This window comes from Triturus cristatus, chromosome 11, assembly GCF_964204655.1.
Source record: "Triturus cristatus chromosome 11, aTriCri1.1, whole genome shotgun sequence".
Classification (NCBI taxonomy): Eukaryota; Metazoa; Chordata; class Amphibia; order Caudata; family Salamandridae; genus Triturus; species Triturus cristatus.
The window spans coordinates 80,302,527-80,328,256 of record NC_140594.1 but is presented as its reverse complement, the minus strand read 5'-3'; the positions used below and the strand labels follow the sequence as shown (position 1 = coordinate 80,328,256).

The window sequence follows — 25,730 nt, the reverse complement described above, 5'->3', positions numbered from 1 at the left end:
GAATGGATTTTAAAGCGTACTTTCATTTATGTATTTATTGTTTCAGCTGTCAGCCTCACAATAATTTAACACTGCTATTTAAAAACACTGAACGTGCAAAACTTAAAGCTAAAAAATGTATACAGGGCAATCCGCTAAGCAGCAGAATAACATTTAGATATTACATTCCATTCTGGCAAAAAACAGTCAGTAAATTCTTAACTATTTAAAAGTGCAAGGAAACATATACATTGTTATCACCTAAATAGCATAAAAACATTTAGGAGCTGTATTCCATCCTGGTATAAACAATCTACCAACTCACCGAGTATGTAAAAGTGCAAGTGCATGGGAGTATTGGGGATCTGTGCAATTTGAACAAGAGCTAGCAGCACAAGACGTGATGGAATATGCACACTCCACATAGGTTATGTGGTTAAGCTGATACCTAGCCTAGTAGACCGCTGTCTCAGGCGAGGCCACGTATCCCATACACATGATGTTACAGAATTGACCACATATGTGTCACCTGGTTTAATGCATAGCGCCATTGTTGATTTAACACTTGTAACCACGTAGTGTTTAAAGAGGGGGAAGAGCCATCGCTGTCTTGTAGAATCATGTTTGATACAGAACTGAATAAAATGGGTTAAATTATCCATTTCTCCAAAGCTACAATCACAGTGGTCAAATCAGGCAGCGAGCATATGGATTCCAGTGAGATAATCCCTGGTTGGCAGGATACCCAGTCTGTGTTTTATGTACAGTGTTGTCTTCAGTTCGGGATACGGCTCATCCATATATTCAGAGCAAGGGGAGTCCATAAGCTTTTCTGAAATAACTGCACGTGATCAAATACTCCTGGCGCTGAGTCCAGGTTCTATCTGCATATATTTGTGATAGCGCTCTTTAATTAACTCTGCGGTGTCCTTGCTGACTCTGCCAGGAGCTTCCCATAAGGACTCCATACGCAGCTCATTTAAAATAGTCTGTACATGGGACGATCATGTGTGGCCCCTGCAGACACCACTGTACTTGATTAGCAGACAGCTTTTAGTTTTAATGAGTATAAGGCTTGTGCCATTCATGGCGAACATGTGATATACATATTCTAAAGGGCTTTGCGTCAGTCGCTTCAGTCATTGGCTCTTGCTTCATAACTCTCATCAACTGGCTTGAGAAATTGTCAATCACATCGTGGATTATTATTATTATTATTATTATTATTTATAGAACTTATAATGCGCAACAGCTACCCGCAGTGGGTTTCCCGGCGCCAGTGGATGAGCCCCTGGGAGTATTTTAGTCTCACCCTTTTTCTATTGGCTGTTTGGGATACATCCTTTCGCCTCCACTGGGATGCTTAGGTGGCTATTTTACTTTTTTCAGATGCTTTTGTTATGTTATGTTATGTTAAAAAGGGTCTTATATAGCGCACGGCTACTCTACAGAGTGTCCCGGCGCTTTTGTCCGCGCTTGATCCTTAGTGCTGCAGTAGAAACAAGCATTGGCAAGACCAGTAGGTTTGACATTTTGTGTACGCCCATTTGGCACTCTATACAAACCTCAACCCTTTTGTCTTTGTCAATGCTTGTGTAAAATTCCAATGTGAATATTGATGCTCCATTGCTAGAAAGGGATGCTTGCTTTTCCTTAGGTGCAGTTATGTAAAGATAAAGAGAGAGTTCCCTCAAAAATTCAAGCGTTCTCCTTGCCACTGGTGCTCATTGTGAAAACTGCTCCGTTCTTGTGGTTTTGTTGCGTCCATAGTGCTTTACACTGAAAGATTCAAAGCACCTCAGCAAAGAACAAGGCTACATATTTACTCCTTGTCCCTTTCATAATGAAACCAGTGTGAGCACACAAAAACGAGACCAAATCTGTGTGTTTACAGTTTTATGGATGAAGCTATTAGGCCCCTAAGTGGCAGGATGCTGCTGATGTACTAACTGAGCACGGTTATAGCTGGTTGTTGTATTCCATCGAAGTGATACCATCAGGTCCAGTTCCTCCTTCCAATTAATTAATGGATTTCACTTTTCCAGTGCACATGCCAGTTCAAAAGGAAACACCCTGGCACCGAAAGAAGGTAGTGTCGCAGAATGGGCCTACGGCTCAATCTTTAACCTTTTTGAAGTGTATGTTTCCTTCTCTAGAAGGGCTAAAGACAGATGCCCAATAGTGACGTTTTGTAGAATTAGTGCAACCTCTCTCATTTATGGTAACACTACCTGAAAGTCTGTTGTGAAAAGAAAAAGAACACTTGTGTTCCTGTCTGGCTAGAAATGGACCTTTACTGAATCCCGCAAAGTCAGATGCCACAGCCTCGTAAGCACTGTGCAGCTCATTTCCTTGATGTGTCCTCCATGCAGACCTTCAGGCAGCAGGAACGTTCTCTTTGATGGTTTGGTCATAGTTGTCCCTCTCTTAATCCGTCAATGAAGCAGCTTGTCTTCCAGAACACGGTGCAACATCGAGGCCTTGGTTAGATCTCGCCTTTGGAGATTCATTAACATGGCACCTGGTATGCTTAGCTCCTTCTGAGTACTTAGCAAACTCCAGGACCTGACTCTGGAGGGTCTCTTCTTATTCACTGCTTGAGAGTGGGGTAGAGGTTACTCACAAAATGCCAGTGCCAATCAAAAGGAGTGCAACAACTCTTGCCTATTTGTGTTAGGCATTTCCACAAAGACAGACTAGACTTCCCAAGTAAGGTCTTTTCTAGTTTATTTCTCTACTGTCAGACCTCATCACAAAAAGGGGAGAGAACACATTGCCTTCAGGTTGTGCATTGGGCCCCAAACATCCCATACAGCAAGAATATGTTTTTTTAATTTTATTTTTAAAGTTTACATTTAGACAAAAAACAAAGGAGCACCCAAGTCGAGCAGATCAATCGGGCAACAAATTCAGTATATTTGTCATGAATACACAATAGCCGCTGTGGATATAAGAAGGCGAAGACTTAAAAGGAAACCTGAATGATCAATGCACTACAGGGTTATACACCAGGCAGTAATCATAACACGATTGATACAAAATTAATATACCCTCAGGCAAAAAGTAGGAGAACAGGTCTGAGTTTCACATATTAGCACAACAACTTAAGTTCAGTTCCCCCATTCGCGCTCGTGGAGTGTACCTTCCAGGTTGTGTCTAACAATATAAGGACCTGAACTAGACAATCACTGCTGTACATCTCTTGGCAGACCCCTACCTTCACTGCTTTTATTGGCCCTGTATGTATTGTATAGTGACCAGAAATTCTTGGGTCTATTGCAGGGGGGCATGAGGGCGCTAAAGTTCTCCGTTTGTGTAGAGCAATATACCATGTCAGAAGCCCATTTGGGTCAACGTAGGTCAAGGTAGGCCTCTAGACCAACTGATAGTCACCCTGCGCCTTGCCATGAGTAGTCCCATGTCCACCAACCTAGGCAGCCCCTAAGGCAACGGTTTTGAGTAACCCAAAAGCGCTAGCGCCGTGTCGGGTGTAAGCTCCTGTCCAGTTATCGCTTTCAGCCTCAGTGCTAGTACCACGCGACGTATGCAATGATGAGTAAAATTGCTGAAACCGCTCTGCTAACCCCAGAGTAGTCGCGGCGGCAGCTGCACAGCAGCCGCGCGAGCACGCTGCCTGGTCTTTCGCCCTCACCGTAATTACGGGCTGTGGCGTATTTGCCAAGATGTTTAATTTCAGCATCGGCAGTCTCCTGGAATTCTTCCAATTGGGTCTTGAATTACGCCCTCATCTCGTCATTGTTGCAGCCGCGCCTCTAGGTCAGTCAGCGAGGCCTCCAAGCCAGTCAATCTTTTACGCAGAGCTTTAAGAACGCCTCCCACACTACCTGGAAGCTCTCTACTGAGCCCACATTTTTGTCGAAGTATGTCTCAATCGCGTCTGCAAGTTCAGCTCTGAATACCTCGTCCAAAAGTGAAAATGGAGGGAACCGCCATGTGTGAGGGGGAAGTCCCCTCGTGGGAGTGGTGATTACAACCAAAACCGGGGAATGGTCTGAGTATGTACATGGAAGCACCTCGCAACCACGCACCTGGTTGTACAGCTGTCTGGAAGCTAGCCAGTAGTCGATACGTGTGTGCAGGCCATGGAAAGCCGAATAGTGGGTGAACCCCCCTTTGTCAGGGAAACGCTGTCTCCAGGCGTCATAGGCGTCTGCCTGCGTCATAGCTGCAGCAAGGGAGCGAACTGAAGCTGTAGCGCGTCTAGTCGGTCCTCCTGAGCGGTCACATTCCGGGTTCAACGTCAAGTTAAAATCACCACCCCATAGTTGCTGTTCACATTCAAAAGCCTGCACTCTGCCGAACAAGTTAGTATAGAAGTCAGGATTATCATAGTTGGGTCCATACACATTAACATCCAATAACTCCAGCCCCCTGCCCCTGCAACTGGATATCACAAACCTGCCATTAACATCTGTTTGTAAGGGCTGCAGAGTAAAGGAAGACCTAGGACGGGCCCATGTGAGTACTCCCCTAGAATGTGTAGTGAAACCAGCAGCATGTATGTTCCCTTGCAAACCTTTGTTATGAAGTAGCGGACTGGAGAGAGGAAGGTGGGTTTCCTGTAAGAGTACCATATCAATATCATGCCTGTTCAGGTACGCTAATATTTTCAGAAGTTTCCTATGGTCATTTAGACCGCGCACATTCCATGTAAGTGCACGTAGGGAGCCATGTGTATCAACCCTGTGGGGCATGTGAGTAGAAGTGATCAAATCCGTCTAATCTATATTGCTAGTGTCAGCCATAAAATAGTGGTATATGCATCATTCCTGTATATTGCGTGTTGTGCCTTCGAGTAATGCAGCTCAGCTTTAGGCTCCTACCCAGCCCACCCCCTCCCACGCTAGGCCAACCCCAACACAGCCTAGATGATGAACAAGCAAGCAGACCTCCCGGATAGCAGCAGGGAACAACAACAGATACTTCAGCATCAATAGAACACAAAAAGGACCCAAGCCACCCACCCCCTCCCCCAAGGCGATGTCCCCATAGTGCATAACACTCGCGGGAAGAGGTGGCACGCTTCCCGAACATAAACTGAAAGAAATCTCAGGTGGCCTCCGCCCCCCACATCGCCCTTGGGTTGCGTACTCCTGAGGCAAGAATTATACAATAGAACCCTCCTCCCCCCAACCCACATCGAGTTACTAAAGGGCTAATCGAGGCTACAAATAAACACATTATCTGGTACACTCCCTACTTAAGTACACATCCTCACTCCCATCAATCTTGAGCTGTGACCATACCATATACATAAGGCATGAACAAACAACAATAGAGCTAAAACCGTTAAGTTGCCATATCATTTCCCACATCAGACCCAGCAAAAAACCATCTTATCTGTGCAGGACTGAGCCTTCTCGTCATTCCTACTCCTCCTGTACTCCTCCCGCTGCCTCATCCAGCAGAGGCCAAGCCAGGCTGTGCCGATTGTCTCTAGCCCAGTCTTTCATGGCCCTCTGTAGGGCCTTTGAATCTGTGAAAATATGTGACTGGCCCTTGCGATTAACCCGGAGTCTGGCGGGGTAGAGCATTGCATAGTCAATGTTGTTGTCCCTTAGTTGCTTCTTGAAAGGGCGAATTGGCGACGTGCTTCTTGAACCTTGATAGTAAAGTCAGGGAATAGTGGGATGGTTGAACCCTCAAATTGAAGTGGCTGTTTGTCCCTGGCCGCTCGCAGTACAGAGTCTCTGTCGCGGTAGCTGAGGAGCTTCGTGATGATGGGCCTCGGGGGCACCCCGGGCACCGGGCGCGGGCCCAGAGAGCGATGTGCCCACTTCACAACAAACATGGACGAAAAAGTCTCCTGCCCGAGGAGTGACACTAACATCTTTTCAATGAACAGTTCCATGTTACCAGTTGGGGTGGACTCCAGAAGGCCCGTGAAATTTAAGACTTCTCTGTCGCGAGCGCGCTTCCAAGTCCTCTGTCTTGTCCTGCAGGACGTGCATGGCTTTCCCCAGCTGCTTGTGGCCGACATCGAGTGTTTCATGCGCTTCTTCAACCTCTGTGGTGCGGCGCTCCACCATATCTAATGTTTGTGCATGTTTGTCCAGTCGTTCGGACATTCTATCCATACGGTAGGAGAGTCCATCTTGGAGCCCAGCGCCAACAGGTTACTCTGCAGGCCCTTCTCCATTGCTGTCAGCATAGTGCGAATGTCTCCCGCCGACTCCGCATGGGGCAATTCCTGCTTGGTCTGGTCTTCCTCCCCGGCCGCCTCACGCCCCGGCCGCAATGATGTGGATGGGAGGGCGGTCACGGCAGCAACTAGAGCCCAGGGATAGAGGCCCAGTCGTCCGCGCCGCAGAAGACCGCAGCGAACTCAGCTGCCTTGCGTCGCCCAAAGGTCGGAGCGTCAGCGTTCCATTCGTCGCACACTCCGGTTGCCAATTTCGTGGTCACGGCGCCTGCTTCACACCTCAGGGAGCAATATTTTTGCGGATATTGTGACGATGTGTGGGAGCTCTGCGCTCAAGCGGCCGTCTTGGTCACGAGCAAGCTCCGACCCCAAGAATATGGGTTAAGTTATCTCCAAGAAGAACTGCTTGGACCTTTAATCAGATTGGTGGTTTGTTTCCCATCTGGGCTCATTGGAGCTTGTATTTAACAATCAGACAAGAGTAATACTGACACACAATCATCTAAAGCCTTATACCAGTAGCTGCTCCAAAAGGCATCGATGTTGAAAAGGCTGCAATATTGTTCAGGGAACCACTATTTTGTGCTGGATTTAATGCTCACTTGAAAAAGGCATTGTTCATGACCGATGTAGTCTTCAAGTAAACCTTGTACCCAAAACTCTCCAAAATCCACTCCGAAAAAGCGAGGGGTCCAATTTTTGGGTGCTTCTTGGAATTTACCAATGGTGCAGATAAAAAGCTCTTGCCATGCCTACCTATCATCAGCCCCCAAACATCAGTTTATTACCAGCCTGGTGAGGGACAGTAATAACCCACCACTTTGAGTGTGAGGAGTCTAGGATTCCGCTGGGGACGATCTCCAGTGGTCTCAAGATTAAAAAATCTTTTGGGCAAAAAAACAATGAAGGCAAAATGTATAAGAGAGAGGCAGAATGTCACAGTCCATCATCCATGAGATATTTTTGATGCAATAAGTGCTTGTCTTGGTTGCAAAATAGACGCGTAGAAGGCAGCGAGCCTGTCTTTTGCTATGTTCTAAGGTTTCCAAAGGACTAATTTAGAAAGTACCCACTAACACACAAAAAGTTTAGCTTCATCCTTTGAATGGACATGGTCTTATCAAAGTTGATTGGCCTTTCCTTTAAGCTTTTTGCAGAAGGCTTATGTAAAAGGTTCTTCTCCTGTTATAATAGACTGCATTAATTGAAGTTATATTAGCCTGTTCTGTTAGCAAGCTTAATCGCCAATTCTTTCACCAAATATTTCAAGGATAAGGTGATTTTGCTCTGGAAGTACTTTAATTGATGATCGAATTTCACATTAATAGGACAGCTGCTTCGTCACCCTTTTTCAGTTTCTTACCTCTTGTGATGAGAAGCCTCCATAAATTAGACGCAAAAGACCATTACCTTATAACATTGACAAGAGTCATTATTTAGATTTGTGGTATTTTTGTGAGTTGAAATTGGCAACTACATCTGACACAGCAAATAGTGCATCTCTTTCCATCTTTCATTATGTTTTCTTAATGTTGTGGCTACCTCCAAAATGATCCCTCTTTGTGAAAGTGGCTTCTCATCTCTCTGACGAGGCGATGGCAGACTTACAGTGATAGCACCATGTGTTTCAATTTGGGGCACATCTTTCCGTGTGTAATCCTAGGGTGACGGACTGCCTACCAGCTCTCAATGTGTAAAGGTATGATCTTTAACTAATATGAAGGTAAGATGTTTCAGCAAGATGGAATGTGAGACAGTATAAAATGGCACTGAAAGGTACAAAAGGACCAGCACTGCTCCACCTACATCTTTTAATATCATATGAATACCGTTACCAACTGCAACTTGTACAGTTTGCGTAACTCAAAAAGGGGGAAGGCCAAACTCATGAGAGTCAGTAAGTTGGAAGAAAAGGTGAGAGTTCACAATGGTTTTTATCATTTTAACAGGGGAAGGAAGAAATTAAATGAGCGTACAATTTGCCATTAAGTTAGCGTCAGCTGTGAATTTCTTCAAAAGAAGGGTGATGTTTTTTTCCAGCTGGAGAGAACTCTACCATACACTAGAGAAATATCACAAAGTGCAGTGAGAGTGGTTGTAATGGAGGCCAAAGCTTTGTGCATCTGCCATGATCCTAAACCCAACAAATGCACCTCCCAAACAAAGAAATTCACACCTTCCACAAAAACATGTGTAGGTATGCCAATGGCTCTTCTCAGTGGTGTTCAGGGGTTTGACACTGTGCCTGGTAAGAGGTGCCCAGTGTCCAGCTGAAAGCACACTATATTCAACACTGAAGTCTGGGTTGCAGTCAGTGGCTAATTGAGGCGGAGTATGCTGTAAGTGCCACCAGCTCATATGGTCAAATGGTAGGGAGCCTATATCTCCACAACAGTCAGTTCTTGGTGAAGATTGTGCCATGCCAGGGCACCCATAACTAGCACCAACGTGTCCAGAAGCTATCTGGCTACTGGTGTGTACGTGGGGCTCTCGACCAAGAGAGGGATTCTATTTATTTCTGGAATCAGATTGACTTCCTCTAGCTGTTGTGTTATGTCCCCATGCCAGGGGATGATGAAGAGCTGTGCCCAATGTCACATGGCAATGGAGAGAAACAAGTAGACACACTGCAATGGGAGGGCCAAGAACAATGCAGACTGACACTAATTCACTGTGGAAGGCACGAAGCTCCTGGACCAGAATGTTATCACACATTTTTTCTCCTAGGCAATGGCTGGGGCAATCTTATATATATCACACAACAAGGGTCAAAAGGGAAGTCTGTAAATCTCAGATATTACAGCTCACCTACACTTATCCACTAATATTTAACTCATACTGTGTGTAGGGCAGCTTTGCTAGAAAAATATATAGGCGGGCATAGCCTTTATATGGACGAAAACCCTCACTCATCCAAGGGTGACATGCTTCATCATTGAGTTCCTCCAAACACAAAGGAACCGCAAGGTACCCAATGTGGGCTACAACTCCTCAGCCGGGAAGGAGCAGGAGTGTTCTCAAGATAAGCACATTTGTTATAATGGCCTCAATAAGTGGTACAATCTTATGCCAGTCACCACTCTTCCTGTAGGGCACACTCTAGCCCGTCTCACAGACAGATAAATCTCCTTGTCTTCAAGGGCAAAGTACTCCATAAGTAAAGTGTAAATCACACACTAGTTCCACCCCTAGTTATTCACTGGTGTTTTCTCCTGTATGGGTGCACAGGATGCCCTGCAGTTCCACCTGGCACTGGTTTGGTGTGGATCTGTAGGTAAATATTATGGAAGACAAATGATGAAGCTGGACTTATCCTCATCCACATTTCTGAGAGAGAAACACCCCCTTCTGCTATCAATACAGCAAACAACACAGTTACAGAAAGTGTACTCTGATACTACTTGGTTAAATATATATAGTAGCAGTATAGCACTTATAAGGGAGAAACTGTAAGGCCGTAGGAGCCTTGCAGCTAGTTTCGGGGAAGAGGCAGAAGATGTGCATGTGCTGGCTGCATGCCCAAAGGAACAGTGCAAGTCTTGCACGACAGCTATCATCATGTGCAACACACATATGTGGACTGTAGCTGTTACAAATCCATTCTCGGAGAGTAAACACACACTGTGCAAGCATGTCCGAGGCACGATGAAGGCAAAGATGTAAGGTTAGGGGGGACTGAACTAGTACTTACCTCCTAGCACTCCTCCGTTTTGGAACATTGGTCTCAAGCAATCACTTCAGCTCTTTTTTGCCCAGAATTTAAACACATTTCGTGGGATGCCCAAGTGCTTGATTTAGACCCCATTCTATTTAACATCTTTGTTGTCCCTCTGGCGTCCTTGAGTTGATCCTTTGGCATAAACTTTTATTCTTATGCTGATTGGCTAATTCTGCATTTTAATGGTATCGAAAATCTCTCCAATCAAAATTCAAAGATTGCAGGTATGCCATGGCTATCTCGATGAACACTAATTCTTTGAGACTGAATACTGACACTGAGAAAACCGAAATATTAGTCTTTTGGTGTGTTTTTGCTTGGGCCCAAAACTGAAGGCCTTCTGATCGAAGTCCTCTCCCTTTCAGCAAAGATTACCCTCTGGGTCATAATGTACACAAAATATTGTTCACATATAGGGAAAAGGGGCCTGCAAATCTAATGCATCTTTGCAAATAGTGTTCTTGTATTGCACTCACCAAAGGCGTCATGGCCAGATCATACAGTAATGGGGAAAGAGAATAGCCCCAACTGGTACCTCGTTTAATGGCCAACGACTCTGACAGAGCCTAGCAGTAGGGTTGGCATAGGGTAGCGATAACCAGAATATTTATGCATTACTGACGTCCAGCCTCCACAGAGCAGCTGACATAAACTCCCACTCCAGCAAATCAAATGCATTTTCTGTGTCCAGAATGACCACAACGGCTTTCATGTCCAGATCTAATTGGTCCACAAAGGCAAAAAAGCTGTGCAGGTTATACATAGTGAATTGGTCAGGAATAAAACCAGCTTGATCAAGCATCACAAACCCGAGCATATCTTTGCCAATATGTTAGTATTTGTACTGAGAAGAAACCATGATCTGTGAGACACATGAAGTATCCAGGTTGCCCTGTTTCAAAAGAGTGATTATGATTGCTTCGCTCAGAAACAGAGGAAGAGAATTTAGGTGTATGCTTCCAGCATAGCCAGAATACGCGGGACCAGTACATTGATTTTTCCTGTGTAAATATCCACGCCCCTGAGGCACAGTCACCCAGCATCTCACAGAGAGTTTTCTTAAATGTCATCTTCTGTGATTGATAGCTGTTCTCATTCTCCAGCCACACCACAGTAAATCAGTCAAAATATTCTGATGCTTGGAAGTCGGAGGGGGGGCAACTGTAAGGAATGGAGCTGTTAAAAATATTACCTAAACGGGGCCAAATAACTAGGTGTATCATTTAGCATAGACTTATTGGCAACTTCAATATTTGTGAAGCCATCAGTAGTCCATGTAGGTCTCAACATTCTATCATCCCCGACCATGTCTCCTCCATGGCCAATCTTGACCACTGTATATTGCTGCAAACATTTAACCTGACGTTCTTCAAATGTACTTAATTCTTGTAGCTTCAGGTGAATCTCGCTGAGCAGTCTATTGTTACCCATTGAGTCATAGCACAATTCTCACCGCCGGATCGCTGTTTGTATATTTCAACTTCAAATTGAATTGGGGACACCTGAGCGTTTAGCAATACAAACATCATGAATGTAGGCCTTGAAGGCGTACCCCAGGACACTGTAACTAGAAACTAAACATACTGTTACAATCTCTCACAGTTGTCTTTTGGTACGTTCCATCTCCCCCTCCCTTTCCCCTTACCTTGGAACGCTCCCCTGAAGCTTTCATTGGAATGTTGACAGATGTCATTTGTTGAGGAGAGTTGGATGGCCAGTAAAGCGCACTCCGAACGTAATCTGCTTTTGTGCTTTAATTTACAACACTGGCGACGAGTTGCTGCAAAGGGGGAAGTTGTGGCCATCTCCCCTCTCTGTGCTCTCTCCATTTGCATTACTTAAAGAAGAGAATCCCTAAGAAAGGGTTTTGGAAACTGATACCTCATGCGATGAGAAGCGGCATCCGGTAATATAATTCTACGTGGACCTGTGAGATAGTGGTCCACTGGCGCTCTTCTGCGAAGTTGTCAGCAGTACACAGATCGGTCAAAATTTGATAACACAGGCAAGCTGGTGGCAGAGTTTGTCTAAACCACGACGTGGCAGGCAGCGGTGAGTTCCCCTTATCAACCTCCGTGTATATCAAGGGTCATTGTGTGTTCCGTGTGAAGTGTGCTGTTGACAAGCCTTGAAGTGGGTGAGTGAACCTTCGCAGTTGAGAGAATCTGTGGGGGCGAATTGGTGGCAGCAGTATGTGGAGAGCGCAAACCGAAGCATATGTGAGGCGATGAGGAGCAAGATTACCGACTCTTGAAGTGATTCCTGCCCGTCGAGCGTTCCTGTCAGTCCGATGTCTGAGGCAGCTTTGGGGTGTTTGCGAGCAGGCGCCATCTAGAGACACTAATCCCCAGGTTGTGCGCAGTACTTGGCAGCACTTTCAGCGGTTTTGACTGGAATTGGATCCTCATCAATCCATGCTTGTTGCAATAGCAAAATAAACAATTGTGGTTCCTGAAAGTGAGACACTACTCCAGGAAGTGGGAACACAAGCGCTGTGGCAAGAACAGACACTTCTTTCCCCATTAATAGAAGAGGTTTTCAATGCGGATGAAGTTTAGAGGTAAAACATATGCTCATGGTATAAGGAAGCTAGTTTGGAACATGCTGTATACTTTATCAAGGTTAAGCTTTCACTTCGCATCTTAAGAGAACATGTGCATTCCATGAACCTAGCACATGGACATTGTGACTTTCTAGGATCAGTGCTATGAGCAGTTGGCACTGAAACATCCTGGTTATTTCACACGTTTGGGGAAATTGTAAAGGTAACTCTCAGTCCAAACGTACGTCCTCTGCATTTTTTACTCTAAGAATTTTTCTATCCTTCAGTCTAGCGGTTGGGCACCCGATTTAGACTATGATGGCTGCGGCAAGCATGAGCCAGACGCCCCCATTTCTAAATGAAGTAGGAGAACCCGAGATATGCTGGAAGGATTGGGTCAAACTTTTCGAATCGCACCTGATTGCCATAGGGGGTGAACGTTTCACTGCCATGCGCAAACAGCACATCCTCCTTCACAATTTTGGTGTACAAGGGCGTGAAATTTATCAGATGTTGCCCAAACCAGAAAACCCCATGGCGAGGCAGTGGAAGGTTTGGACGATTTTGCTCCCACCATGATAAAGTTGGAAACTCACTTTGGGGTCAAAATAAATGTAGTGTTGGAATGGCACCAGTTTTTCATTAGGTCTCAGGGTAAACAAGTCAGTTACTAAATACATTGCAGCATTGAGGGGTCTTTCCCAATTGTGTGAATTTGGCAATTTAACAGACTCTTTGATTAGAAACCAATTGGTGTGGTGTACTAACAACTTACGCATCCAAGAAACTGTTAGCTAAAAATCCCAGCCTTCGGGAAGCTGTGAGTATTGCTAAATCAGTGGAACACACTGCCAAATGTATAAAAGAAATGAAGAACACAACTGAAGTGGTAGCAAATGTCCGAGAGGAAGGGGAGGTGTGTGATGTAAATAAATGCAAAGAAAACGTGCACAAGCCAACAGGGAATGAAAGGGTTTATATGTGTTATAGGTGTGGGAGCAGCAATCATCTTGCAAACAGCATCCATTGTCCAGCTCGTAGTGTTACTTGCAAGAAATGCAATAGGAGAGGACATTTTGCAAGGGTGTGCAGAGAAGGCCAATCCCATCATGGGGAGGATGCATGTGTAGATGGCACTTCTAGTAAATAAATTATATGTGTCATGCCCATTGAGAGGAAGTACATTTTTCAATTGAAAGAAAGTACTGGTACTGTAAATGTAATTTATCCCAAATGTGAGGTAAAGCTGAACAACAAAAATGTGATGATGTTTGCTGACTCATGTTCTCCTTTTCCATTGTTGAACTGTAAAGATTTCGAGTGTATAGACAACCAGGGAATCAAAACCCTACAGATACCAGATGTTTTCCCCACAGGTTATAATAAAGAACCTATACCCCTCTTGGGTATGAAAGAGATGCAAATTGAATTCAAGGGAAGAAACACTGTTGGCAAGGTGTACATTGTAGAGACTGGTTCGTATTTGTTAGGGTGGCAACACCAGAAAGAGTTGGGTATTATCCTTAATCCAAACAGAGAAGAACAAGTTTTGCTAACTGACCAGATTTCACATAATGCCGACATTTGTGATGAGTTCCCTGAACTGTTTGAAGAAAGGTTGGGACTCCTTCACAATTACCAAAACAGAATTAAACGTAAGGTTAACGCAAAACCATTTGTACACAAGTTGCGTTGCTTCCTGTACCACACCAAATGATGGAGCCCTTAGAAAGAGAGTTGAAAAGACTATGCATGTTGGAGGTCATAGAACCTGTAGACATGTCCGAATGGTTGGCGCCCATTGTGATCGCCGCCTAGGCCAGTGGGGAGGGCATCCGCTTACGCGTGGACTTACGAAGCCTGAATGAGAACATATGGCTTGAAAGGTACCCACTCCCCAACATAAATGAGATACTCCGCACCATGGATCAGGCGAAGCTATTCAGCGTCATTGATCTGTCTATGGCTTACCATCAGGTAGACCTGCACCTGGATTCAAGACCCCTCACTGCTTTTAGAACCCCCCCAGGGAGCTTACATGTTCAAAAGGATGCCGTTTGGATTGGCATCTGCCGCACCGCTATTCCAGAAGCTCATGCGCCAGATCCTGAAAGATGTAGACCATACCATGTGCTTCCAAGATGATATTCTGGTATACGGTCACTCAGTGGAAGACCTAGACTACACCCTCAGAATGGTGTTCAAGAAGTTGATGGATGTGGGGTTGACGGTGCAGAAGTCCAAGTGTCAAATTAAAGGGACTTCAGTCTACTACCTTGGACATTCCATTTCCGAGCAAGGATTCAGACCAAAGAACAACCTGCTGAAAGCTCTTAGTTGCACCGTACCCCCAGAACAAGGATGAAGTTAAATCCCTACTCGGTCTTATGGAGTACATGGCGAAATACGTCAAAGACTTCACTTCCAAGTGTGAACCTTTATGTGAGTTTCTGAAAAGGAACAAGGATTTTGAATGGCAGGACCAGCACAAGTGCACTGTAGATGCTTTGAAGGAAGAGATATTGCTTTCACCTGCATAAGGTACTTTTGACCCAACCAAGAAAACTATACTTACCACTGATGCATCTAAGAAGGGGTTAGGAGCCACCATGTCACAAAAAGACGGTAAAGGAGAAAAAATAATTGCTTTTGCTTCCCAGTGCCTTTCTAAGGCAGAGAGCAATTACTCTGTAATTGAAAGGGAGGCACTGGCATGTTTCTGGGCTGTAAAGCATTTCAAGTTTTTCCTATGAGGCTTGTACTTTACCATCCGTACAGACCATAAGCCCCTTACTTCCATCTTTACAGCCAAAGGAATGGAAAATTGCGCTCCCTGGATAAGAAAATGGATCTTGGGTTTGGAGAACTTCAACTTTAGAGTTAAGTATGTCCCCAGCAAAGAGAACACAATTGCTGACTATCTGTCGAGGACTCCCGTGCAAAAGGAACAACCCAATGAAATGTTAGACAGTCCTATCATGGTGGTGGATGAGCCAGCGCTCACGAAGGAGGAATGGGAAAAAGGAATGGAAGTAGATAAGGACATACACAAACTCAAAGTGATAATGAGGGAAGGATGGCCCGACAAGTGCAGCGAACTAGAGGATAACATCAAGGACTTCTGGGAGGTCCGATATGAATTAAGCACAATGGGAAACAGAGTATTCCGTCAAAATAGGATTGTACCACCGGTAAACCTCCGGAATAGAATAGTGGAACTAGCACACAAAGGGCATTTAGGACGCAGCCTAATGAAACAAAGGGTGACAGAAAAATTCTGGTTCCCTAGGATGGACGCTATGGTAGATAAAATTGGTGAAGGATTGTGTCAGCTGTGCCAGGAGCGACAAAACCAAGACTATAAGGAAGGCACCTTTGTCCCCAGTTGAAGTGCCACTTAAGCCATGGTGCAAGCTGGCCATGGACATCATCGGACCCATAGACATTTTGGGTATTCAGAAAAGGTTCATGATAGTCTTAGTCGACTACACCTCCCATTGGATTTCACACAAATTAATCCATCGCACCAACACTTGTGCTGTTCTTGAGTTTCTCAAAGACGTCTTTGTGAAGGAGGGTATACCATCCTCCCTTGTCACAGACAATGGGGTACAGTTTACATTGCAGGAGATGGTTGATTTTTTAGCCAAACTCAATATCAAACATGAGAAGACTGCACTGTACTGCCCTAAGGCCAATGGCCTGCTTGAGAGGGCCAACAGACTCATTAAAGAACACATTCAGCTAGCCTCTACTAATGGTTGGGATAAAGAATCATCCTTGCATGATTGTTTGTGGGCATACTACACCTCTCCCAATCTAGTAACAGGCATTTCGCCCTTTGTATCCCTCAGGAGGAGTGAATCTTGTACTAAACTTAACCCCAGTTGGTTGGAGGGTGGCAGGGTGGCAATTCCCAATTCGGTAGAAGCTAGCGAAAAGGTCAGACTGCACCAAGCAAAATACAAGGGTTGGTATGAAAAAAGGAATGGAGTCAAAGCCCCAGAGTGGAAGGTAGGTGATGTGGTGCAGGTGAGGAAGAGCGTAAAGGGCCCACACAGCCCAAGAAAGTTCCACCCTCCCTGTCGTATAGCCAAAATGTTTACAAATGTGGTTCTTCTCGAAAATGGACAATATTGGAGCTGTGACAAAGTTGTAAAATCCAATGTTTTTTTCTGTGGGTAAATAAGGGAGATGTGTTACAATCTCTCACAGTTGTCTTTTGGTACGTTCCATCTCCCCCTCCATTTCCCCTTACCTTGGAACGCTCCGCTGAGGCTTTCATTGGAATGTTGAAAGATGTCACTTGTTGAGGAGACTTGGATGGCCATTAAAGCGCACTCTGAACTTAATCTGCTTTTGTACTTTAATTTACAGCACGTGCATTTTTTGAAATGTTTTTTATTGATTATTTTACAGTTTTTAGTACAGAGGTAATATATATGCCAAGAATAAATGAACAGTAGTGTAAAGTAGTTCCATCTCTTACCACAGTACACAAATGGAATTGTTTCAGAGTCCGACAATTAGAAATTAAACGTACATTATTACAGAAGTATTTTAATATAGCATAATTTAATTCATATTTGAAGACCGAATCTAGTAGGGCGTTCAAAGGAAAACACCAAAGGCAGACCAGCTGAGCCCAAGTGTGCGTAGGAGGGTTGAGCATTCGTGCATTCACAAGCAAACATCTTTTGTGATTGTCAGAAGTTGATGCCGAAATATAGATTATGAACAGATGACTAAATACTGTATTACCTGGTGTCCCTTGGAGGCTAAATCTCCAGATATCCACACAGTTGTCCAGTTCGACTTTGAAGAGTAAGTCTCTGGAAGCAGAAGATAGCACTTCCAGACCTATCCGCATCCCGGTTAACGATGGTGTTAAAATCTTGTCTTCTTTTTATTGTCCAGGGATTGCAACTGCAGCTCAAAACTACATTGAGGACAGTCAGAGTTACAAACATAAACATTATGGTTGTAATAGATAGTTCTTGTTTAACTCCTTCATTAGTTAAGTACTTCCCTTCAAAGTCCCCTGATGTTCTAGTGACTTGGAGCGGAAACCCATAATGTGTGCCCAGCAGCAATCCTCTGGAATGATTGTTGAAGGAAGCATACTGAGAGCACCAGTCAACTCTCTCCCACCCGCAGTGGTGGCCACTCAACTTTTGATGATAGGTAGGCCCATGTAGAAAGCCAATCTATTCCCACACAGGAGGAGTACATAAGATGACTGATCTGTATTCTAGATTAGACAAAGGAATAAAGATGTCCATATTAATAACCCTGGTGTAGGAAATCCACTTTTTTTAAAAATAGTTCTGTCCTTTCTGTCTGCTAGACACTGCTCGTATTTTGTCTCTGCACCTTGAGAAACCACTAAGATATCTCAGTGCCTGGGTTTCCTTTACAAGTTGACTCTTTTCAGTTTCTCCTCTTCAGGTGGACAACCTGTGTGTGTTATTTGCAGGGGAGAGTTGCAGATAGTCTGGTTTCCCCTTTCCCTTTATATGTCCTCATGGTCTGAAGAGGAGGAGAAGAGGGGGATGGTCACTATTCCATAAGAAAGGAATGTCCTTCTGATAATTTTCAGAGGGACTGGCAGTGCTGGAATAAGAGACGAGGGAATTATATATTTTCGTCCTGTCCTCCATTGAAGCCTAGGATCAGGGGTTACCAAACCAGTTATATGAAACTAGCTTTAGTGTTCAGTGGGAGTAAACCAATGTAAATGGACTAAGATAAGGGCAACCAAGTGTTTGAACAATATAATGTAAATATTCAAAAAGCTTGAACCGACCACTGAGACATGCAGGTCTTCTACGTTGTAGGTATGGGGAAATACACTAGGGCATTCCTTCCCCCATCTTGGATGTATCGATTGGTGTTTCAGTGAGAAGGCTGGGATTGGATTGGAGACAGGTGTGCTGCTGCTGCCGTTCGTTTGCTTGAGAGCTTCTTGTAGGAAAGTGCCCCTTTTTGCATGGTTGCCCCCAACTTTTTGCCTAATTTTGATGTACTTTGACTGACTGTGCCCTGATTTTCTGCAAACCAGGTACCCAGGGCCTATGTTCTTTCCCTAAACTGTACTGATGCAAAACTCAATTGGCAACTCTCGGCCACATATAAGTCCCTTGTAAAAGTACCATAGGTTGCCAGGGCACTGTGACCAGGAAAGGCCTCTAAGGGCTGAAGCACTTATTGTGCCATATTTTTTTTAACTGAAACCTGGTTACATGACAATGCTACGGCGGCGATAAACCTTGCCTTACCTACAGATTACACTATGTACACTCTACACCGTAATTCTAGAGGGGGAGGGATTGCGGCTGTGGTAAGGACATTCTATCCTTGTTTATGGAACGCTGTTAGTATAGTGGGCTGTGAAAGTGCGCACTTTGCTATTTCGTTGACCTCCCAGCTCACTTTCTCTGGTTTGGTTATCTATAGGCCTCCTGGTCCTGATGATGCTTTTCGTTCAGCTCTCCCTGAGGTGGTCTCTTCCTTAGCCCTTAGATCAGCTAACTTTAACATATTAGGTGATCTTAATCTTCATATGGATGTTCCTCAATCCTCTGCGGTGTGTAGTTTTCTTACAGATCTTGAGGCACTAAGGCTACATCAGCTAATTCGCGGTCCTACTCATGTAGGGGGTCACACTTTGGACCCCTTCCTGACGAATATAGATAACGCGAAAATACTGCCTCCCAAACCGATAATCTGGACAGATCACTATCTGATTGATATTCGGATCACTTCTACCGTCCCTCGTTTTAGAAACCCTACACCTGTTGTTTTTAAACGACCTTGGAGGAACTTGAACCTGGAGAACTTTCATCAGCTTTTATCACAACATCTACCAGATCTTCCCACTGATGTTACCTCTGGGTATGATTATTTTTGTAATTGGGTGACTCAGGCCCTAGATACTTTAATACCGGCAGGCTGGAGTAAGACCAGGCCTGGCCATTCTAGCCCATGGTACAATGAATCTCTCAGACTCCTTAAGGTCGCCTGTAAAAGGGCAGAAAGAGCCTGGCGCAAGACATATGACCCTACTCTTATACAGGCCTATCAAGCCAGCATTAAGCTATACCATCGAGCTATCTGCAAAGCACGAGCCTCTTTCTACTCTTTAGAGTTTAAGAACTGTGCCAATCCAACCAAATTAATCTTTAAGGTTTTTAAAGATCTAACTAATAGGAAAACTGATGCAAAGGGGAATGGCTCTCAGGCTCACTGCGAAGAACTAGCCTCATTCTTTGTGGAACAAGTGGACTCGATTTATAGATCCTTTCCCCCTCTTACCACACCCATCAACACTGTACAATCTATGTATGACATCGCTAGTTCATTATTAGTGCTTCCTGTGCCATCTCAGGAAGAATTTGATTCCCTGGTGGTGAAGGTCAAATCGGGTTCTCCGATGGACCCTCTCAGACCTGCACAATTTAGGGAATCCGCGGAGTTCTGCCTCCCGTTTCTCCTCAATCTCATTAAGCTGTCTCTTAATACTGGGACGGTGCCTATAAAATGGAAGCAAGCTATGGTGATGCCGATATTGAAAAAGACTACATCAGATCCAGCAAAACCAGAACATTATCGGCCCATTTCTCTGCTCCCATGGGTCTCTAAGATCGCTGAGGCTCATGTCAATAATATTCTTTCTGACCATCTCTTAAATATAGGTATCCTCCATCCCTCCCAGAATGGCTTTAGAGCAGGCCATAGTACTGAGACAGCCTTGGTGGCTATGGTTGAGCATCTTCGAGGATTGTTAGACTCTGGACAGACGGCGGCACTGATCCTCTTGGATCTCAGTGCCGCTTTCGATACTGTTTCCCACTCGATTTTGCTCCAGAGATTGAGAGAAGCCGGAATCGATGGCACTGCCTTGGACTGGTTTCGCTCATTTTTAGCCGAGCGTACTTTTAAAGTGCGCACTCCCCCCTTTGAGTCTTTTCCCCGCCCTATTTCCCAAGGAGTTCCGCAGGGTTCGGCGCTTAGTCCGACTCTGTTTAACCTGTATGTGAGACCACTGACGGAGGTTGCCAACAAATGGGGTTTAACCATGGTGTCATACGCCGATGACACTCAGTTAGCGGTCGCACTGAATGGGAACACTGCGCTGAATGCCTCTAGTTTTCAAAGTGCTCTTAGAGAGGTGGCAAGCTGGATGACCGATAATCGTCTCCAACTTAATGCAGCTAAGACGGAAGTGCTGGTGTTGGGCAAAGAAATCCATCTCTGGGGAGACGACTGGTGGTCGTCAGAGCTTGGCCAAACTCCTACGCCAGTATCCCAGGCGAAGAATCTTGGGATCCTGTTCGACACCAATCTATCATTCATCCCCCACACAAAGAAAGTGGCGGGTACCGGTTTTGGCGTTCTTCAGAGTCTCAGGCCTATTTTTAAATTCTTCGACGCTGCCACCAGGCAACTCATAGTGCAGGCCATGATCCTTTCCAGATTGGATTATGCCAGTGCACTTTTATTGGGCACCAATCAAGCAGAGCTCACACGCCTTCAGCGTGTGCAAAATGCAGCTGCTCGAATGCTGATCGGGCTGCCAAAGTTCTGCTCAGTCAGGCGTTCTATCTCCGATCTTCATTGGTTGCCCGTCAGGCAGAGGATACAATTTAAAGTACTGTGTCTGGCTTTTAAAATTCTGAAGTTGTCTTCCCCTCCTATCCTAGCTCAGGCCATATCATACTATACTCCTGCCAGAACATTACGTTCAACGGGACAATTTTTAGCTAAAGTTCCCCGTTTTAAAAAAGCCAGAATGGGCGGTCGCTCATTCAGTGTTTTGGCAGCTAGCCTCTGGAATACATTGCCGGTTAGTATTCGTTCTATCTCTGACTTGTTTCTTTTCAGGAAAGCTGTAAAAACATTCCTGTTTCCTCTGGTCTAGTGGTCTGGCTGGTCTGATATATTGGCTGTTATGTTGCTCGTCCTTTGTAGCGCCGGGACGCCGCTTGGCTGTGGCATCTGCGCGCTCTATAAATATTAAATAACATAACATAACATAACATCCTTAGAGGCCCTGAACATTTACACACACACACACACACACTGCCAGTGCAGGCTGCGTGTTTTGGTGCAGAACAAAGTGAAGAGTTGACAATGCACACATGCCTGTGTGCCATGCCTACAACCCACTGCTCTGGCATAGATAAGCCTCCCCTCTAGCTGGATGCACTATACCAGTGGTGAGGGTACTGGTGCACGAGCCCTGTACCCCTACAGTGTCTAAGTCAATTCTTACACATTGTAAGTGCAGTAATGCCATAAAGAGTATATGGTGCTGGGAGTTTGTCATTACGAACTCCAAAGCACCATAATGGCTTTACTGAAAACTGGGAAGTTTGGAGCTAAATTTCTCTGCACATTAAACCCACACTGATGCCAGTGTGGGATTTAATGAAAAATCCTCTCACAGGGCATCTCAGAGATGTCCCCTGAAAAACGACCTAACTCTAGTGTCCTGGCTGAGGGGCTGCTCGCCAGTTGCCACCACCAGACATGTTTCTGGACCCCTGGGTCGAGAGCCTACTGCTCACGTGGTCCTGAAACAGAGCACATCCAGGGACGAGGTGCCAAGCCTCCTCCCCCAGGATGGGCATGGTCCACAAAAGGGCAGCTTCAAAGGCATGCTGCCTTTGTGAGCTATCCCAGCCATTTGCTGCTCTCAGCAACTGGCCCCCACTGGTTCTGACTCCCACTTTGGGCGGGAGAATCGGTGGGAAAACCAAGTTAGGAGTAGAGGTGTGTGCCCACCTTTACCAACTCCACCCCTCAGGTGGTGAAGGCGAGGTGAAGCACAACTCTCAGTCCTCCCCATCTTGCAGATGGGTGGACCCAGCCAACCAGAGAGAGGCTAAAGCCCCCCACGCCCCGACCGGAGTCGGTAGGAAAAACATGATGCCTAAAGTCACCCCTGCACCCGACGTTCCACGGCCTTGGGTGGTCCAACCGACAGTGTCCAGGCATCCCAGCTTACCTCTCCAACTGGTGGTCGCCTCCAGAAGTTCTTCAGTGTTTGTTGCCACCGGAGAATCCCCATTGAAATCCACAGGGCACCCGATGCCAAAACAGCACCCCGCACTCGGCCGCCCCTGTGCTGCTGTGGGTGCACCTTGTGTGCTAAATCGGATCCCCCTTTGCCCTGAGCCTAACACCCAGAGCTTTGCTCCCACAACCTTGTGGCCTGCTCTTGAGCAGCCACCAACAGGAGGCACTCTGTCCCCCATTGGATAACATTGGGCCTCAGCATTCTACACCCGGCTGCCCTAGTGCCGCTGAGGGTGCTTTGAAAGTGCATCCTTGACCCTGGGGTAACCCTGGTTGTAACCCCAGAAACCCAACAACCAAGTACTTACCTATAAACCAGTAACTTAATTTCCTCCGATAGGATTGCATTGACTGTTTTTCTATGAAAAATCTTTTAAGTGTGGAGTGGGTTTGTATGAAACTCTAAGAAAATGCAAAAGTATCAAAGGTGATTTATTTACCTTTTCTCTAGGAAATGTCCCAGTGTGATATCTAGGCATATCATACTGAGTAGAAAAAGTAGCTTAAAAAGTTATCTGAAAAGTAACGTACAAAGTAATCTCAAAAGTAACTGTAAATTAATTTTGACTGTGTACTTACCTGTAAACAAACCAGTTGCATCCAACTGTATTCCAATTGTATTCAACTACATTATACTTGCAAAAGTATTATTTCACTTACCTGCACCAGGCCTGGCTTGGTTCTAGAAATAAAATAACTAAATCATATTTTTAAACAAACAAATTGGTCTGAGTTCAGTTTGAGTTTGTGACATCATTTCTTGCCTGAGTGTTTACAATAAATGCTTAACACTACCCTATAATAAAGCCTTACTGTATTATCTACGTTTACCTCTGCCTAACCTTGGGGTGCCATTGGATTCTGTGCACACTATACCTTACTTTGGCATAGTATATACAAAGCCAGCTTCCTACACCTCTGGCACACAGATACCCTCTGAAGTAGGGGGACGGATAGATACTGAGACCAGGCTGTTATCGCTAGCATGCAGTCTCAAGCAATGTAGTTGTCCCACCAGGATTCTATCTTACTTCCAAGGACCAAAGTCAAGAGCTTAGCAACCAGAGCATTACACAGGTGCATCAACTGCTCAAAAACAGTGCAAACTGAGTTTTATGTATAGAGAAATATTATAAATTGCAATCTATGCCCAGATCTCTCTTGCCGCTCGTTGCATGCGGTGTGACAACACTCTATTTTAAGCACTCTTTGAGGAACAAAGCTGCCGACTGAGGATCACCAAAAATGTGTCTTGCCTTCCATAGTGATGATGAGACGAAAGGGGTAGAGTATGCTGTGTAGAACATTAAGAGATTGCAGCTTCTTAGGAACATACATGTATGCTCTTTGGACCTCCTGCACAGTGCTGTGAAGTCTGGAAAAAGTGAGTTGTTACTCCTGCACAGTTAGCATCACGTTTTATACGACCAGGTCTCAGAGCTGTATTCCGCTCCTTATAATTCAAGATGCAGGCATTTATAGTTCTTGGCGTTTCCCCAGAGACCCACGCGCCCACTCCACACTGAAGCTAGATAAGAATGTAATCCTATTAAATTAATCTGAAAGAAGAATCTCTGCAAAGGTCTCCATGTTACCGGTGTCAGTGGTTTCCAATATGCCAGGGATCTGGAAAATTTTGCACCTGGGGCGCACATCAAGATCTTTGTTTATAGTCTTTACAACCTCCTTGACTGGTTCCTTTTTAACACATTTTTATTTGTGTGAAGGCATGACATCCAGATGTCTGAGACTCCACATTTAGGAAGATCAGTCCTGGAAGACTGTTTGTCAAGATACTCAGATATGCTGTCCACATGTGACGTCAGGGAGGTGATTTTCCCATCAGTTATGCACAGGCTGTGCATCACATCCTGCAGGATTGACTTAATGTGTTGCTGTCTTCCTGGGATACTGATAAGCCAGAGTCACAACCATCAAGCGTTGCGTGACCCTTGTACACTCTTTCAGGCTGAGCCACTGCATCCATACGACCCAAAAGACTCCGATCCAAATGTGACTAAAATAACCGCCAACTTATTCTTTGAGAAGATGCAAAAATACATAATGAACTAAAAAATGTTGCACAGGCTTCTTCCCCTCTCCTCATTCTGAAAGATAAATTCTTTAAACAGCTTGACTACAATCCTTGTACACATCATCGTCTCATGAAAGTCTTTTATTCTGATGACCCGTACCAGAAAGCTTGATGAAAGCGTGTGCCAAAGACTGAGCCCCTATTTCAATATCACTTATTTCTCCATGAATCCCTCCATCCTTGAATCTTGTAAATGTTTCCCTCTTCAAAAAACACATTTGGAAGTCAGAGCCGTCAGTCTCTGAGCTTCCCTTCCTGTTACAGCAGCAATGAAAAATCCGTTTCTCACACATTTCCGACAACAACCTAGCAGCCTCTTTCCAATTTGTTTTCTATCCCAAGTGCTGTGGATAATGAGCATCTTTCCAAGCAATTGAAAATGTCCTGAATGTTCTTGATGAGGGTTATTTCTGCCTTCTAGAGCAACTGGACCTGTAGATAGGATTTGACATCAACCTCATCATCCTTTCCCTCAGATTTAGGCTTGAGGGTTAGTTGCTGAAAAGGGTTGTTTCCTTCCTAATATCCAGATCACAGTTTGTTGAAATAGACTTCTGAAGATATCCCTATGAACCCTATCAACTGCAGTATACCTTGAGGCCCTGTGCTTCCGACTGCTCTCTTCAACATCCACATGAAGCCTCTATAATCAAAGCTACGGTATAAAAAGATTGTTCTGAATTACTATGTGGAAGATACACAAAGATACCTTCAAATTGCAAATCTGTCATCTATGTCAAGACGAAAAATAGTCTTATAAAAATAGATAAAATAGATAAATTGGATGTCCTTCCTCTCCTTAACGATAACCCCAAACAAATAATTTCTCTTCGTCAACTCCACAGACTCTCTCCTTTTTCAGAATTACTGAAACTCTCTTCTTAACATTCTCCAAATCACTTGTTATATTATCAATCAAAAACTAACAATGAATCTGGAAATCTGAAATTAGTCTAAATGCCTTCTTCCAACTCGCTGTGCTAAATACACCTAAAGGCTTGATCCCTAAAGCTGCCTTCTTTAGAACTGCTGTTGAAGCGTTAGTGCTGTCCCATCTTGATGACAGTAATTCTGTATTATCTGGTCTTTCTAAATCATTCACTACTCTAGTCCATGCAGCTGATCATCTTTGCAAAGGCGTCAAGAAAGTTCA

General features: G+C 44.8%; 1 protein-coding gene across 4 annotated transcripts in view; it reads left to right on the top strand.

Moving 5' to 3' along the window:
• Positions 1-25,730, top strand: part of PI4KA (phosphatidylinositol 4-kinase alpha) — a 548,133-nt gene that overhangs the window by 162,015 nt on the left and 360,388 nt on the right. The window lies entirely within an intron of this gene.